The sequence below is a fragment of the Cetorhinus maximus genome, chromosome 13 (assembly GCF_964194155.1).
Source record: "Cetorhinus maximus chromosome 13, sCetMax3.hap1.1, whole genome shotgun sequence".
Lineage (NCBI taxonomy): Eukaryota > Metazoa > Chordata > Chondrichthyes > Lamniformes > Cetorhinidae > Cetorhinus > Cetorhinus maximus.
This window is the reverse complement of record NC_135891.1, coordinates 81,508,286-81,523,942: the sequence shown is the minus strand read 5'-3', so window position 1 is coordinate 81,523,942 and position 15,657 is coordinate 81,508,286.

Sequence of the window (15,657 nt, the reverse complement as noted above, 5' to 3'; positions counted from 1 at the left end):
CACCCGTTCACAATATATATCAATGATTTGGACGTAGGGACCAAATGTAATATTTCAAAGTTTGCGGATGACACAAATCTTGGGGGGAATGTGTGTTGTGAGGAAGATGCAAAGTGGCTTCAGGAGGTTTGGACAGATTTAGTGAGTGGGAAAGAAGATGGCAGATGGAATATAATGTGGAAAAATGTGAGGTTATCCACTTTGGTAGGAGGAACAGATGTGCAGAGTATTTCTTAAATGGTAAGAGATTAGAAAGTGTAGGTGTACAAAGGGACCTGGGTATCCTCGTTAATAAGTCACTGAAAGCTAACATGCAGGTGCAGCAAGCAATTAGGAAGGCTAATGATATGTTAGCCTTTATCGCAAGAGGATTTGAGTACAGGAGTAGCGAAGTCTTGCTTCAATTGTATGGAACTTTGGTTAGACAACACCTGGAGAACTGTGTGCAATTTTGGTCCCCTTACCTCAGGAAGGATATTATTGCCATAGGGGGAGTGCAACGAACGTTCAACAGGCTTGTTCCCGGGGTGGCGGGACTGTCCTATGTAGAGAGATTGTGGAAACTGGGCCTGTATTCTCTCGAGTCTCGAAGAATGAGAGGTCATCTCATTGAAACCTACAAAATACTTAAAGGGATAGACCGGGTAGATGAAAGTAAGATGTTTCCCCTCGTTGGAAGTCTAGAACCTGCGGACACAATTTCAAAATAAGGGGGAAGCCATTTAGGACCAAGATGAAGAGAAATCTTTTTACTCAGAGGGCTCTGAGTCTTTGGAATTCTGTACCCCAGAGGGCCATGAAGCTCAGTCAATGAGTATGTTTAAAGTAGAGGCTAACAGATTTCTAAATTCCAACGACATAAAGGGATATGGGGATGGCATGGGAAAAAGGCATTGAAGTGGATGATCAGCCATGATTGTATTGAATGACACAGCAGGCTTGATGGGCTGAATGGCCTACTGCTCCTGTGTTCCTAAACAGAAGTCACGAGGAGCGAGGTAAGGAGGGACTGGAGAATCTGATGAGCTCTACTGGGCCAATGATTGCTGCCGTTCAGGACAACAGCAATCCTTGGCTGAGTAGCCTGTCAATTGGGATCTACATGTCTGTTTGGCTGCTTTGGACACTGACCATCCAGAATGATGAGCTACTCATCCAATGAGCCCAGACCCCCCAAGAGCATGGGCGCCAGTGATTAGCACCATCTGCATCCACTCTCCCAGGCACTGCATAGCTCCCTCAGTGTGAGATTCCTTTCTAATGAAAGAGCCACTCTAGGGAAATATCTAGGAAAACAGGAGACACTCGCTCTAGTGTAAATTTACATTTAACTGAAATGATGGATGACTGCAAAGAATCCTATGTGCCACTTAAAATGGTTCCTCTTGTACCTTGCACCTTCCATTTCTAATCTGCACCTACTGCACTCCACAGCAGAATAAAACTGTAAGGTGCAAGGTAAAACAAGAGGAACCATTTTCTCCTTTCTCGCATTCATCTTTTTCATTTTATATTACTTTTTCCTTCTCCTCCTATCTGTATCCTTTGCCTCGTCTTTTGATTACTGTAACTTTCTCCTTCGATCCATGGGCTGAAATTTACTGTGAGTTACGGGATTCTGTCATGGTCATGGCTGACAAGGGCTCATGCGCTAAGTCTTTCATGTGCTGCCAAGGCAATGGTCTCGCTATAGAGTCTCGAGTGTAATGGAGGCAAGCTGAATAGTGTTTGAGGGAGGGTTATCGCACATGGCTGTCATCACTCCAGTCAAAGAACAATGTCTGCATCCACAGTCATGTATGAAAGGGAGGAACAATCATCATTTTTCCTCCAGGATGTCCTTTAACTGGAAGAGGTGGGATGGGGATGCCACATTTAGATGGAAGCCAGGCACAGGGCTTAGTATTGGCTTGGTGGCTCTGAGATGGAGGCAAACCTGAAGAGAATATGCTTACCCGATTGATTACTGCAATTTTATCACAGATCTACTGAGGTCAAGATGATACAGCCTTTTCTACTGTCTCTCATCTAGATCAGGAGGAGGAAAGACCTGCTCAGGTTGGCAAAGGGCCAGGAGGAGCAACGGCCTGAGCAGAAGAGGCAGCCAAACATCAAGAAGGTCAGGATGCTGGTGACCAGGGGCCAGCATGACGGCGAGCATTGGCCTGACTACTGGTACATCATAGGCGGTGTATCTATTTATGAGCAAAAGGCAATGCTGGAGGTGTCTTAGGATGTCCTGTAATGTAGTAGCTCATAACTGCCAGCTTCTTCATGGCGACCCGCGGCTGCAAGGACTTGGAGGCAATCCCATGCTGGTGGCATTAAAGGTCACCACTGCCTTAAACTCCTTTGCCAGTGGCTCCTTCTATGGCTCCACTGGGGACCTGTGCAGCATCTCCTAGTCAGCGACACACAAGTGCATCCGGGAGGTGACAGATGCCCTGTTCAGGACAGCGCACCAATTTGTCCAATTCTGCCTGGATCCCAAAAGCCAGGCTGTTGGGTTTTGCAGCAATTGCAAGTTTCCCGCAAGTGCAAGGGGCTATGAGCTGCACACGCGACCTTGAAAGCTCCCTGGCAACAACCATTCATCAATAGGGAAGGTTTCCATTCTTTGAATGTGCAGCTGATATGTGATCACAAAAGACGTCCTGCATGTTTGTTCTTGGTTCCCATGGAGCTTTCATGACATCTTCATTCTGACCCACTCCCAACTGCCACAAGTTTTTGGAGGATCTCAGCGATTGCAGGCTGGCTCCTTGGGAACAAAGACCTGACTGATGACGCCAGTTTGCTGTCTGCACACTGCAGCTGAAGAGAGCTACAATTATGCACATGCCTCCACAAGGTCCATAACTGAGCAGGTGATAGGCCTCCTAAAGGTGACATTCAGATGTTTGGACCGCTCAGGCAGGGTTCTCCAATATTCACCACAGTGTCCCGAATCATCATTGTCTGCTGCGCCCTGCACAACCTCGTGCAACAAAGACAGGAGCCAGGATGTCATGGAGGAACATGCAGAGGCCATTGCAAGAGAACAACATGGCAGACAGGCCTGTGACAACCTGATAGCTAACAACTTCCAGACAGAGTAAGGCGTCGGGACATTTCTTTCACTATTTGGTTTTCTGTCCTCTGGTGGCTGGCAGGCCCCTGCTCATTTTTTGTAACAGACATTATACATTTCTCCAATGTACCTTGATTAGTAATAGCTGAATTAAATTGCACTACTTAACATCTGCCCTGCTAGTGGTTTGATCCTTTGCAAGCACCAAACTGTACTGATATACAGAACCCTGGTACTAAATGCGCGCATTAGAACCTGCAAAGCACTCTGTTCTCCCGCAACCTTGGACACCTGTAAGTAGAAATTAGCTTTTTACCGTGTCCTCACAAAGTCAGTGTGCATAGCAACTTGGAAACAACATGAAATCTTACCTTAGCAGGGATGCACTCCTGTCACCCTCACACCTGCTCCCAATGGGGGGCAGACCTTGCAGAGAGCTCTTTCAGGTGAAATCCGATATATGGGTGCACAGGGAAGAGCAGCATGAGAACACCATTTGTCCTCTCGAGATCACTCCTCCATGCACAGTGACCAGGGAAGATCATGTTCTGCTCCGCAATTGCCATATCCCTGGATATCTTTATTATGCCAAAAAGTTTTGAGGTTACTTTGGAGTCCAATAGGGGAGGCAGTGGCATGATATTGTCACTGGACTAGTAACCCAGAACCCCAGGGTAACCTGCTGGGGACTGGGGTTCAAATCCCACCATTGCAGATGGTGAAGTTTGAATTCAATAAAAATCTGGAATTAACAGTCTAATGACAACCGTGAAACCATTGTCGATTGTTGTAAAAACCCAGCTGGTTCACTAATATACTTTAGGGTAGGAAATCTACTGTCCTTACCTGGTTTGGCCTACACGTGACTTCAGAACCATAGCAATGTTATTGACTCCTAAATGCTCTCTGAAATGGCCTAGCAAGCCACTCAGTTGTATCAAACTGCTACAAAGTCTAAAAGGATTGGAACTGGATGGACCACCAGCATTGACCTGTGCACCAGAAACGACAATGGCAAATTCAGCCCTACCAACTCTGCAAAGTCTTCCTTACTAATATCTCGGGGCTAGTGCCAAATTTGGAAGAGCTGTCTCTGAAACTAGTCAAGCACCTCCTTAGACAGCACCTTCCAAACCCACAATCACCACCACCTGAAAGGACAATGGTAGCAGACACATGGGAGCACCACCTCCTGGAAGTTCCCCTCCAAGCCACTCACCATCCTGACTTGGAAATATATCGCTGTTCCTGGATCAAAATCCTGGAACTCCCTCCCTAACAGCACTGTGCGTGTACCTTCACCACATAGACTGCAGTGGTTCAAGAAGGCAGCTCACCACCGCCTTCTCGAGGGCAATTTTTTTAAAAATTCATTGGATGTGGGGCATTGCTGGCTAGGCCAGCATTTATTGCCAATCCCTAATTACCCTCGTTCAGAGGGCACTTAAGAGTCAACTACATTGCTGTGGATCTGGAGTCACATGTAGGCCAGTCCCAGTAAGGACGGCAGATTTCCTTCCTTAGAAGGCATTAGTGAACCAGGTGAGTTTTTACAACAATCAGCAATGGTTTCATGGTCATCATCAGACTTTTAATTCCAGATTTTTATTGAACTCAAATCTCAACATCTGCCGTGGTGGGGTTCAAACCTGGGTTCCCAGAGAATTACCCTGGGTCTCTGGATTACCAGTCCAGTGACAATACTACTATGCTACCACCTCCCCTGAATAAGGGATGGGCAATAAATGCTAGCCTAGCCAGAGACACCCATATCCCATGAATTAATATAAATAAACCCTGGGTCTCCAAGGCTGCTTTTCCATGGGGCAGCCAAGTATTCACATTCCAGAGCCTCGACACCAGACAGAACATGGACAGACTCCTCCAGCCTTTGGTCCAGTCCGCACATGGCCTCTGGCATCTCTGCCTGATGTTCCCCTGCCTGTCTCTGTATTTCCAACACACCCCTTATGGCTGAGTCCAGAGGCTCGTCAATTGCTTGGGGCTAAGCAGGGGCCTGGTCTCCAGCAGTGCCCCAAGTGTCAGAGACCTCAACTGTCACTTCCTCCACCAGTTGTTGACCCTGAGCCTAGTCTAGAACGTGTAGCTACTGAAGTGAATGTCTCTGTGCTGGTGGAGGGTACAGGTGAATGCCATGACAGTGCATCCTCTGAAGCTTCTGAGGCATCCTCCTCAGAGGTGGGGTTGGAGATGGAGCTGTGGCTGGTCTCTGTTCTGGGTCTCCCACTTCTCTTGCTGGTACCTGGAATGGAACAAACAAATATTTAGTGGATGCTTAAGCAGGCTTCTTAATTACAACAACCTGTTACTCTGTGGGGGCATTGGACAATTGCAGACTGGAGGCATCCTCACTGACTTCCTCAGGAATCTTATCTTGCCTTCACCACCTGCGTGGTCCTGCTCCTCCCCAGCCAGCTCAGAGCCTCCTCCTCAAAAGGGTTGAGGACTCGAATGTCTGGAATGCCACCTCCAGCCTTGGCTGCTACCTCTTATTGTGGGTGTTTTTGGCCTGCAGGCAGACAAGGATTGAGTGTTATCTCAGTGGGTGCATGGGCAGTTTAGGAGCAGGCGTGCCTATGGCAACTCCTCAGCCTTCCCTAGTAAGTGATTAACAAGTAGGATTTCCTGCAACTGATAAAAGATTGAGACATAAAGTGGCTGGCACACATTCAGTGCACTTGTCCCATCTGCTGCTGAGTCCTACATCCCAAACTCTTGATTGACATCCCTGTGCGCTCGCACAATTACACTGCCTGATGCCCCAATGAGTGTCACTTTGCAGTGAGTAGATGATGCCACTTATCCTGGCGGAGCACAGCAGATCATTCATCTTCTTCCTGAACTTCTGTGGGCTAACCTCTGCTATGACCTCCATCCAGGCTGCCATGGTCAGGCAGGAGGGAAACCTACTGCCAACCCGAGGAAACAACACTCCTGTCTTTCCTGGAAGGCCTGAAGGAGAATCTCCAGGGAGGCTTCGCTGAACTGTGAGGCCACATATTTTCTGGTCTGTGACATCCTGGTCTCAGCAGAATCTGGTGCTCCTGGCTTGTAGTGAGTGAATGGCTGTCCAGGTGCCCTTTAAATATGGCACCCAGATCTTTGACCCCATGAAATAACAGTTGATTGGCGACTTCCTGCCCACCCCCGCATGAGATTCAGCGAGCTCCTCGCGGATACATATGTAATGAGCTGAACAGCACAAGATCGCATGTGGTTAGCCACCCATGCCCCAGTGGGAATCACTCTCACTTCCGCCCTGCCAACGAACTTAAACTGCAAAATGGAAGGTTCCAGCCTTTGAGAGGAACTTGAAAATCCATCTCAAAATTAACTAAACTGAATGGAAAATTTTAATAGGAGAGATGATAGGCTGGAGGTGCAGAGTGAAGGTATGCAGTCACACATTGGGCTTGGCTGAGATGGTTCTCCCTGGTTTAGTAAGCTGCCAATGCCATGTCCAGACTCCTGCACAATTGCTGGAGGCACTAAAGGAAAGTACAGTACATGTCAATCACTTCAAAATTGGGAAATAAACAAACAGCTTTATTTAAAAAATGGATATCCTCTTTAAACTAGTTCATCATCCCATGATCTGTAATGGGTTATAATGGTATCAAATCCATCGTCTAAACCAGTCTCCTGACTGAAGATTGTGCTCCCAGCCATCAGCTTCTTGATCAGACGTCATTAAGGGGCAGAACAACAATAACATCAATGATATAATGGAAACCTATCAAGCTGTCAGAGTATCCCATTCATTGCCAGTTACCCTGTCACAGAACATGGTTTATCTGCCTAATGTCTGTAATAGGCTACTCATGTCATCAAAATAATTAGAAGGAAATTAATGACATGATTTGTTCAAATGAATTCAATTTATCTGTTACTGACTTATGCCTGGGGTGTGGTTATATAAGCACCATCTATCCTTCCCCAAGTGGGAATTTTTTTATACATGAGGGCAGACTGTGTCTGTCAACAGACAATTCAACCACAAGAGGCATCATGCCAAGTTTGTTTCTGTCTTCAATCAACATCGTAATGTATGCAGGTTTCCGGTGAGGAAAACCTGCTCTAGGAACACTGAAGTAGAGAATTGCCTCTATCGCACTTTTGGTGTGAGAAAGATGCCCAAGGTGCTTTGCAAATAGGTGCAAGGATAAAAGCATCTTGAGCCAGGAAGTGAGAAATTAAAAAAGAGATGGATTTTGAGAAAATTTCTACAAAAGGAGAGAGTGATAGAAAGATGCAGAGGTTGAGAGAAGAAATTCCAGTGAAAACTCTATAGTGCAAGTGATATTGGCTCAGCTCCATATAGTTTTTCTAATCTGGGCTGATGTTTTTGTAACGGTGAACTTTATAAAATGAAAATGAAATCCAACTGGAAACTTCCCACTCAACTGAGCTTAGTTTGCTGGTGAAAGTATGTGGGAACTGAGGTTGTAACTTCACTTGGATGTCCAATATTTCCAGAGAAATCAAAAACACTCTAAAACACTGTGTCTTCATGGTTCACCAGGAACACTGAACAGACAAAATCTTTGCAAGAATCATTTACGATATCTGTTCCCATAGAGACCAGAAGAACCCTCACTCCTTTGTGCTCATCCCTAGTAACACAATAGTAACCAAGCAATCAGTTCTCACAATAAGCACTGAGACCCATAAGCGGGGGAAGAACATTTTCGGTCCCTTATTGTAGAGAGCCTTGCTTCAGAATAAGCAACAATACAGTAATCTGTTGAACAGGTTTACATTAGCTTTGGTCTTCAAAATTGATCTGGGCTGTCTGTTGAGGAAAAAAAGCATCACTGTTAAAGGGACAAAACCGTCTTGCTAATTTGGGTACTCGCAGCATCTGTCTTAACATTTCTCAACCCTGTGAAAAAAATAAGGCCTTGTATTTATATAGCATTTTGTCACACCCTTAGAACATCTCAAAGTATTTTATAGTCAATGTATTACTCTTGAAGTACAGTCCCTGGAATATAAGCAAGCACAGCAGTCACTTTCTGCACAGCAAATCCTATAAACAAAGGCCAGAATTTTGAGGTCAGTGGGCAGGCGCAGTCGGCAGGCCTGGGAGGGGCCGGGAAACGGCCTGCCACCCGCAATCAGCCCTCGACCATGATTTCATGCTGTTGGGCCAATTGAGGCATGCCGAGCATGAATGGCGGCTACCCAATTGTCGGGAATGGCGACCCAGTGGCCGGTTTAAAACAGGCACAGTCAGGACCTGGAAGGCTGCCCACAACAAAGTCATCTTCGGTGTTATCAGCAGGAGAGTAAAAACTATGGACACAAATGCGGCTGTAGACGCCAGGCAGGAGGGCAGGTCGGGTGGGCACTCGGCCCCTGATTTTCTGATGAGTGCCTTGCGGTTCTTCGGGTGGTGGTGTCTGCCAAGAGAGACACCCTTGTCCCCAGAGATGGAAGGGGGAGGCCACTGCACCCAACAAAAAGAGCTTGGAAGGAGGTGGCAGTGCTGGTCAGCAGCCATGATGTGGTACAGCACACATGGGTCCAGTGCCACAATTCTAATCTAATCTAAGACCTGCTGGACTCAGGAAGGGTGAGCACCATGTTGGCATGGATCAGTGTGAAGTGTTAAGGGCTGCCCCTTCAACCCCCGCACCCCCCACCCCCCCACCCCACCTCCACCCCCCACTCCCCATGGAGCTCAGGGTGTTAGAGGCTGAGTACCAATTGTCAGTGACACCTGAGCTGGCCAAGGGTGTGAGCCCTGGCTGCTTGGCCTGAGTGCCTTGCGGCTCACGGGCCATGACTCAGATGTGCCCTGCAAGGTGCTCCTCGGGTGGGGTTGGCTACTCTGTAATGGCGCTGCAGGTAGAGAGTGGACTAATCAATGTTCCTCTGTTTGTTCAGGAGAAGATGGCCCAAAACAGCATTTAAAGGCCGTGGACAGGCAGAGGCCCCCAAACCTTCTAATCCTAACTAGGTACGAACAGGACGCCCTTGAGCTGGAGAGCCGGCAAGCACCTAGGTCAATCGGCCGCAGAGAGGCTGGGGTATCAGACGAATGAAAGACTGCAGTGCACAGAGATGAGAGTTTCAGATGGTGCAAACAATCTTGTGTAGTCTCATCATTGATGGGAACCTCAAAACTGGATTCCCCATTGGTCATTGAAAGACGATGGCACCATGATGCAGACCTCCATGCAACAGTGACAGTGTGATAACTTAAACTAGTGACATGTCGTTGTTCTCTCTTAGGTTTGCCACCACGCACCACAACACCCCGAAGACTCACTTCTGATACCAGAGGACCGCCAGGCTCCAGATGCTCATCCAGTGTCTCATCCACTCTCTGAACCAGGCACCAGCGCAGATACCAGCACCTCGGTGAGCACAAGATTTTTGGCTAGAATGTCGGTGGACAGCGGTGAGGGCACTTCATACTCACTTGAGGTGCAGGTGGAGGCAGAGAGCGCCCAGGGCGCTAGCAGTTGGAGGACTGCTAGAGACCAGGACGATGCTCAGACGAAGGCAGATGATGAGCCTCTGGAGCTGTCTATTAGGCGTGTTATGGCACAGCCGATAGTAAATGCTGTTCAAATCCCAGAGGGAAACTTGAAACGGCTGCCACAACTTGTTCTGCAATTTTTATAAATTTTGAGATGCGTGTCTTGAATTCAATAGCAATAAGACCACCAATTCTTATATATTTTTGCAAAACTAGATTAAACATTTATTAACAAGAAAAATGATTTTTAAGCATATACATATGTCTACAAATTACTACTATTATTATTACTACTAAATCCCCTACTTAATCTGACTCCAGGATGCACTTTCATTAAGGCAACATTAAGACACATAGATGTTAAAAGACCTGGGCAAGGTGACACACAATACCCTGAACCAGTCGAATTCAAGTGTGTTTTCTTAACTTCAGTTCTTTGAAGACAGCAGCTTGAGGCATAGATGCTGAAGGCTTGTAACTCTGGTTAGATCCTAAAATGCCTACCCTTACACACAACCTTCACTCCTTTTTACATATTTTCCCCTTTGAATGCAAATTCCCATTGTTTCACTTTGTCTTTGGACTTTACCTTTCTGATAATAAAAATCTCTCATAGGACTAAGTTTTACCAGTAATCTTTGGGAAAAATAAACACATTGTTTCTAAACTTCACCTGTCCTGGTGGCACATTTCACCCCTTCTTTGAAAACAATCTAGTCTGGTTTATTTAAAAATGCAAATGTCCTTTTACCCCTTACATTCTAAACTTCTCCCATGTTTACCATATTTACATCAAAGCCTTCAGACCAGTTGCCTTTAATCCAATTAAATCTCTCACACACACACACACACCATATATTTATAATATATACACATACATAGCACTATTTTACAATAAATTCCAGTAACATTATGAGAATCATTATATCTCCCTGACAGGCGGCAGATGCTGGATGTTCAGCGAGATGTGTGGGAGGATCTGGTGGAGATCCATGGGGATATGCATGCCATAGTCTCTGTTATGGAGGAGCCCATGCAGAGCATGAGCATTGCGTTGACCCTCATGGCTGAGTGCACTGCCTCCTCCATTGAGGGAGTGGCAACCCTCATGGAGAGGCAGCTCCAGGAACAGAATCAGGGGTTCCTGGGGTTGCGCTTAGACCTGCAAGCCCTCACACAGGCACTGACCTCAGGTGGTCACTGTCAGTGTGGGAGATGGATGAGGTACTAGTATCCCAGCTAGTGCCTGTCCATCAATGGTGAGCAGGGAGGTCCAGAGCGACCTCACGTTGGCGCTCAAGCTGCCTGTCTTCTCTGCGGGCTCCTCTCAGGGTGCGCTGGATGACAGCAGCAGCTCCTCCACCCCTCTTCCAGTGACCATAAGACCATAAGACATAGGAGCAGAAATTAGGCCATTCAGCCCATCGAGTCTGCTCCGCCATTCAATCATGGCTGATAAGTTTCTCAACCCCATTCTCCCGCCTTCTCCCCGTAACCTTTGATCCCCTTACCAATCAAGAACCTATCTATCTCGGTCTTAAATACACTCAATGACCTGGCCTCCACAGCCTTCTGTGGCAATGAATTCCATAGATTCACCACTCTCTGGCTAAAGAAGTTTCTCCTCATCTCTGTTCTTCCCTTTACTCTGAGGCTGTGCCCTCAGGTCCTAGTCTCTCCTACTAATGGAAACATCTTCCCCACATCCACTCTATCCAGGCCTTTCAGTATTCTGTAAGTTTCAATCAGATTCCCCCTCATCCTTCTAAACTCCATCGAGTATAGATCCAGAGTCCTCAAACGTTCCTCATATGTTAAGCCTTTCATTCCTGGGATCATTCTCGTGAACCTCCTCTGGACCCTCTCCAGGGCCAGCACATCTTTCCTGAGATACGGTGCCCAAAATTGCTCACAATATTCTAAATGTGGTCTGACCAGAGCCTTATAAAGCCTCAGCAGCTTTTATATTCTAGTCCTCTCGAAATAAATGCCAACATTGCATTTGCCTTCCTAACTACCGACTCAACCTGCAAGTCAACCTTAAGAGAATCCTGGACTAGGACTCCCAAGTCCCTTTGCACTCCAGATTTCTGAATTCTCTCCCCATTTAGAAAATAGTCTATGCCTCTATTCTTCCTACCAAAGTGCATGACCTCACACTTCCCCACGTTGTATTCCATCTGCCACTTCTTTGCCCATTCTCCTAATCTGTCCAAATCCTTCTGCAGCCTCCCCGCCTCCTCAATACTACCTGTCCCTCCACCTATCTTTGTATCATCTGCAAACTTAGCCAGGATGCCCTCAGTTCCTTCATCTAGATCATTAATGTATAAAGTAAAAAGTTGTGGTCCCAACACTGACCCCTGTGGAACTCCACTAGTCACCGGCCGCCATCCTGAGAAGGACCCCCTTATCCCCACTCTCTGCCTCCTGCCAGACAGCCAATCTTCTATCCATGCTAGTACCTTGCCTCTAACACCATGGACTCTTATCTTACTGAGCAGCCTCCTGTGCGGCACCTTGTCAAAGGCCTTCTGGAAGTCCAAGTAGATAACATCCATTGGTTCTCCTTTGTCTAACCTACTCGTTACCTCCTCAAAGAATTCTAACAGATTTGTCAGGCATGACCTCCCCTTGATGAAACCATGCTGACTTTGCCCGATTTTACCATGCACATCCAAGTATTCTGAAATCTCATCCTTAATAATTGACTCTAAAATCTTACCAACGACCGAGGTCAGGCTAATCGGCCTGTAATTTCCCATCTTTTGTCTCACTCCCTTCTTAAACAAGGGGGTTACATTAGTGATTTTCCAGTCCTCTGGGACCCTCCCTGACTCCAGTGATTCTTGAAAGATCACCACTAACGCCTCCACTATCTCTTCAGCTATCTCCTTCAGAACTCTGGCATCTGATGAGGCTGCGGCGACTGGTTAGATGCCAGCCGTGGAACTGGCCACTCCCTCCCAGGCAGGGCCAGCACAGGCTCCACTGGCCAGAGGACGATCACCAAGGTCATCAAGGCCAAGAGGACGGCAGAGTCAGAAGCTGTCTCCAATGCTGGTACCAGCGAGGGGGGAGCACCAAGATGTAGCACTCGCAAACATAAGTTTAAGGCACCATGAGAACATGAGGGACTGGTCACTGTTGTGCAATGCTTTGTTTATTTTAACTGGTCTGGGGTTGAAGACCAGAGAAGGTTCTGTCAATTTGTTTTGACTGTCAACATGAGATAAATTTTCTTTTGTCGTAATGGCCTGAGTATGCTTCACCTTTTTTATTTAATATGGCGCAGAGTACGCCAGTATGTAATGCTGGACGTGGGTGGCTCGAAACTTTATTGCACAGGCACTGAGTGGACTTTGGGGTCAAAGGAAAGGGCCATTTCCGACATCCGGGATGGAGGCGGCAGCCGTGGCATGGGGTGGTAGTGCTTATTTGGCAGCCTAGCTGAAGGAGCGTTGGATCAAGGCGTCCCTGGCGACCCTGCCTCCCTGGAGGTTACAGAGGTCTGCCTCCACGCCCTCAGTGTTCTCCTCACTGTGCTTCTCTTCTGACTCACTACTGGATTCACCATCTGTGGCCTGTGCAGCTGCGTCAACATCCTCTTTCTCCAGTGGGTCCCCCCTTGCCAGTGCCAGATTGTGGAGAGCGCAGCATGCAACCACAATCAGTGACACCCGCTCTGGGGGTATTGTAGTGCTCTCCATAATGGTTCAAGCATCGGAAGCAAGTCTTCAGAAGACCTATAGTCCTCTCTATCACTGCCCTTGTGGAGGCATGGTTCCTGTTGGCACCGCTGCTCCACCTCTGTTCTTGGGTGGCGGAGAGGTGTCATGAGCCAACTTTTCAATGGATAGCCCTTGTCACCCAGCAGCCATCCATCCAGTTGGGTTGGAGCACTGAAGAGTCTCGACACTTGGGAATGTCTCAGGATATATGCGTCATGGGAACTGCCAGGGTCCCTTGCACAGACTTGCAGAATCTGCATCCTGTGGTCACACACTATCTGCATGTTATGGAGTGGAATCTCCTCCTGTTAACGAAGGCATGCAGCTGACCCGCTGACGCCTTGTTGGCCACATATGTACAGCCGATTGCACCCTGGATGTGGGGGAACCCAGCAATCGCTGCAAAGCCTCTGGCTTGCACAGCCTGGCTGGCCTTGTCCATACGGAAATGAATGGAAGTCAATACCCCCCTGAACTGAGCCTCTGTCACCAGCTTGATGCAACTGTGGACAGCTGATTGGGAGACTCCTCACAGATCCCCCACTGACCCCGGAAGGAGTCAGAGGCGTTGAAGTTGAGAGCCACTGTGACCTTCAGAGCTGTTGTCATAGGGTGTCCCACCCACTCATTCGGAGATCATCTCAGGCCCAATCATCTGACAGATGGAGGTCACAGAGGGGGAGCCTCCCTCAGCATTGCACCTTGGACATATTGAGGTAGCTGCATCACCACCTGTAAACCCTCACAACAGGATAGTGGCATCTTCTGTGGCCCCTTCCGACTTGGACTTCCTGTTGGTCCTGCGGCCCTTGTGCCTGAGCCTCTCCTCCCACAAGTCGCTCCCTGGAAGCTGCATAGGAACACTTGGCCTCCTCCCCCTTCTGCCCCTCTCTTCCACCTCAGATGAGGTGCCATCAGCAGAGACCACAATCCCCATTGCCAGGGTAACAGAAGCCTGTCTGATACCTGGAAGGGTCTATGCAGTCCTAATTCTCTGGGGTCCTTGGAATTACCAAGGAGTCCTGAAATGAAGCCTGGAAATGCTAACAATGAAGCCCCAAACAGAGATGAAGTTGCTATATACCAATAAGTCACCAGCAAACTATCCACCAAATTCCTCACTATTCACACTGGCAATGCTGCTGACCCTTTTTATCCTGCCCGTGGGTGAGGTTTTTGAAATTGTCAGCTGGCCGCCTACCGCTTCGCCTGTGCAATGAGTGTGAAATCACACGGACAACGAAAGATCGGAGCCAATTGACTTTCTAATGGCCTTAACTGGTCTTTTAATTAATGGTGGGCGCAGCTTTGGCACCCACACATGCCTGCCAAGCGAAATATTGCGCAAGTGCGTGATGACGTCGGGACGCTCACCCGACGTCATGGCACAGTATTTTACGCTCGAGCATGTTGGGTGTGCACCCGCACGCCAAGCGAAAAGTTCTGCCCAATGAATAAATAACCAGCTAGCCTATTTTTGTACACTGTTGAGTGAGGAGGACTCCAGGAGAACTTCCTGTTTGTAAAGTGTCATCCAAAAGTTTGAACAACTGACACTCCAGCACTCCCTCAGTACAACACTGAAGTGTCAGCCTAGATTGTATTCTGAACTCAGTAGTGGGGCTTGAACCCTATGACCTACAATGAACTAATGCAAGCTGCACCTCCCAAAGTAAACAAGTTAGAAGTGAGTACATGAGCCAATATACAAATCTGAATTTTCCTCATTCAGCAATGTGTTTGATCCTGGTAATGATGTAGTCCAATTGTTAATGGACTATCATAAAGTTACCAGAACTGGGCAGAAGAAGAATTTCTAGGTCTTAATTGATGTATTTTCTCTGAGCTTTCTTCATTCATGCCTGAGTTGCCATGTCTGTCCACTCCAGTTTAATGCAGTTAAGGAAATTGAGGTACATTAAATTTTACCTAGTGTGGGATTACTGGTTTCAAATTGCATTGTGGCCTGTGAGGAGTTTAGGAACTATGGGCGAATCTTCTGCTCTGATGTCTAGGGTCGGTGGCCAGCACAGAACTGAGAGTGATTGCTGCTGGGGGAGGGATCTTGCGCCAGTCAGCTCATTACTTAAGCATCCATGTGGACACGGTGAATCACGTGGTGGGGCAGGCAGGAAGTTGCCTACCCTGCAGTTACCTCATGGGGTTGAAGGCCTGTGCACCATATTTAAAGGGCACCCGGAAAGCAATTCACTCACTGCAGGCCAGAAGCTCCGGATTCCTCATCCAGGGTGGCTCGGCAAAGAAAACAACGTGCAGCCTCACGGTTCAGCAATACCTCCCTGCAGACTCTCCTCCAGGTCATCCAGGAAAGGTGGGAGATGCTGTTT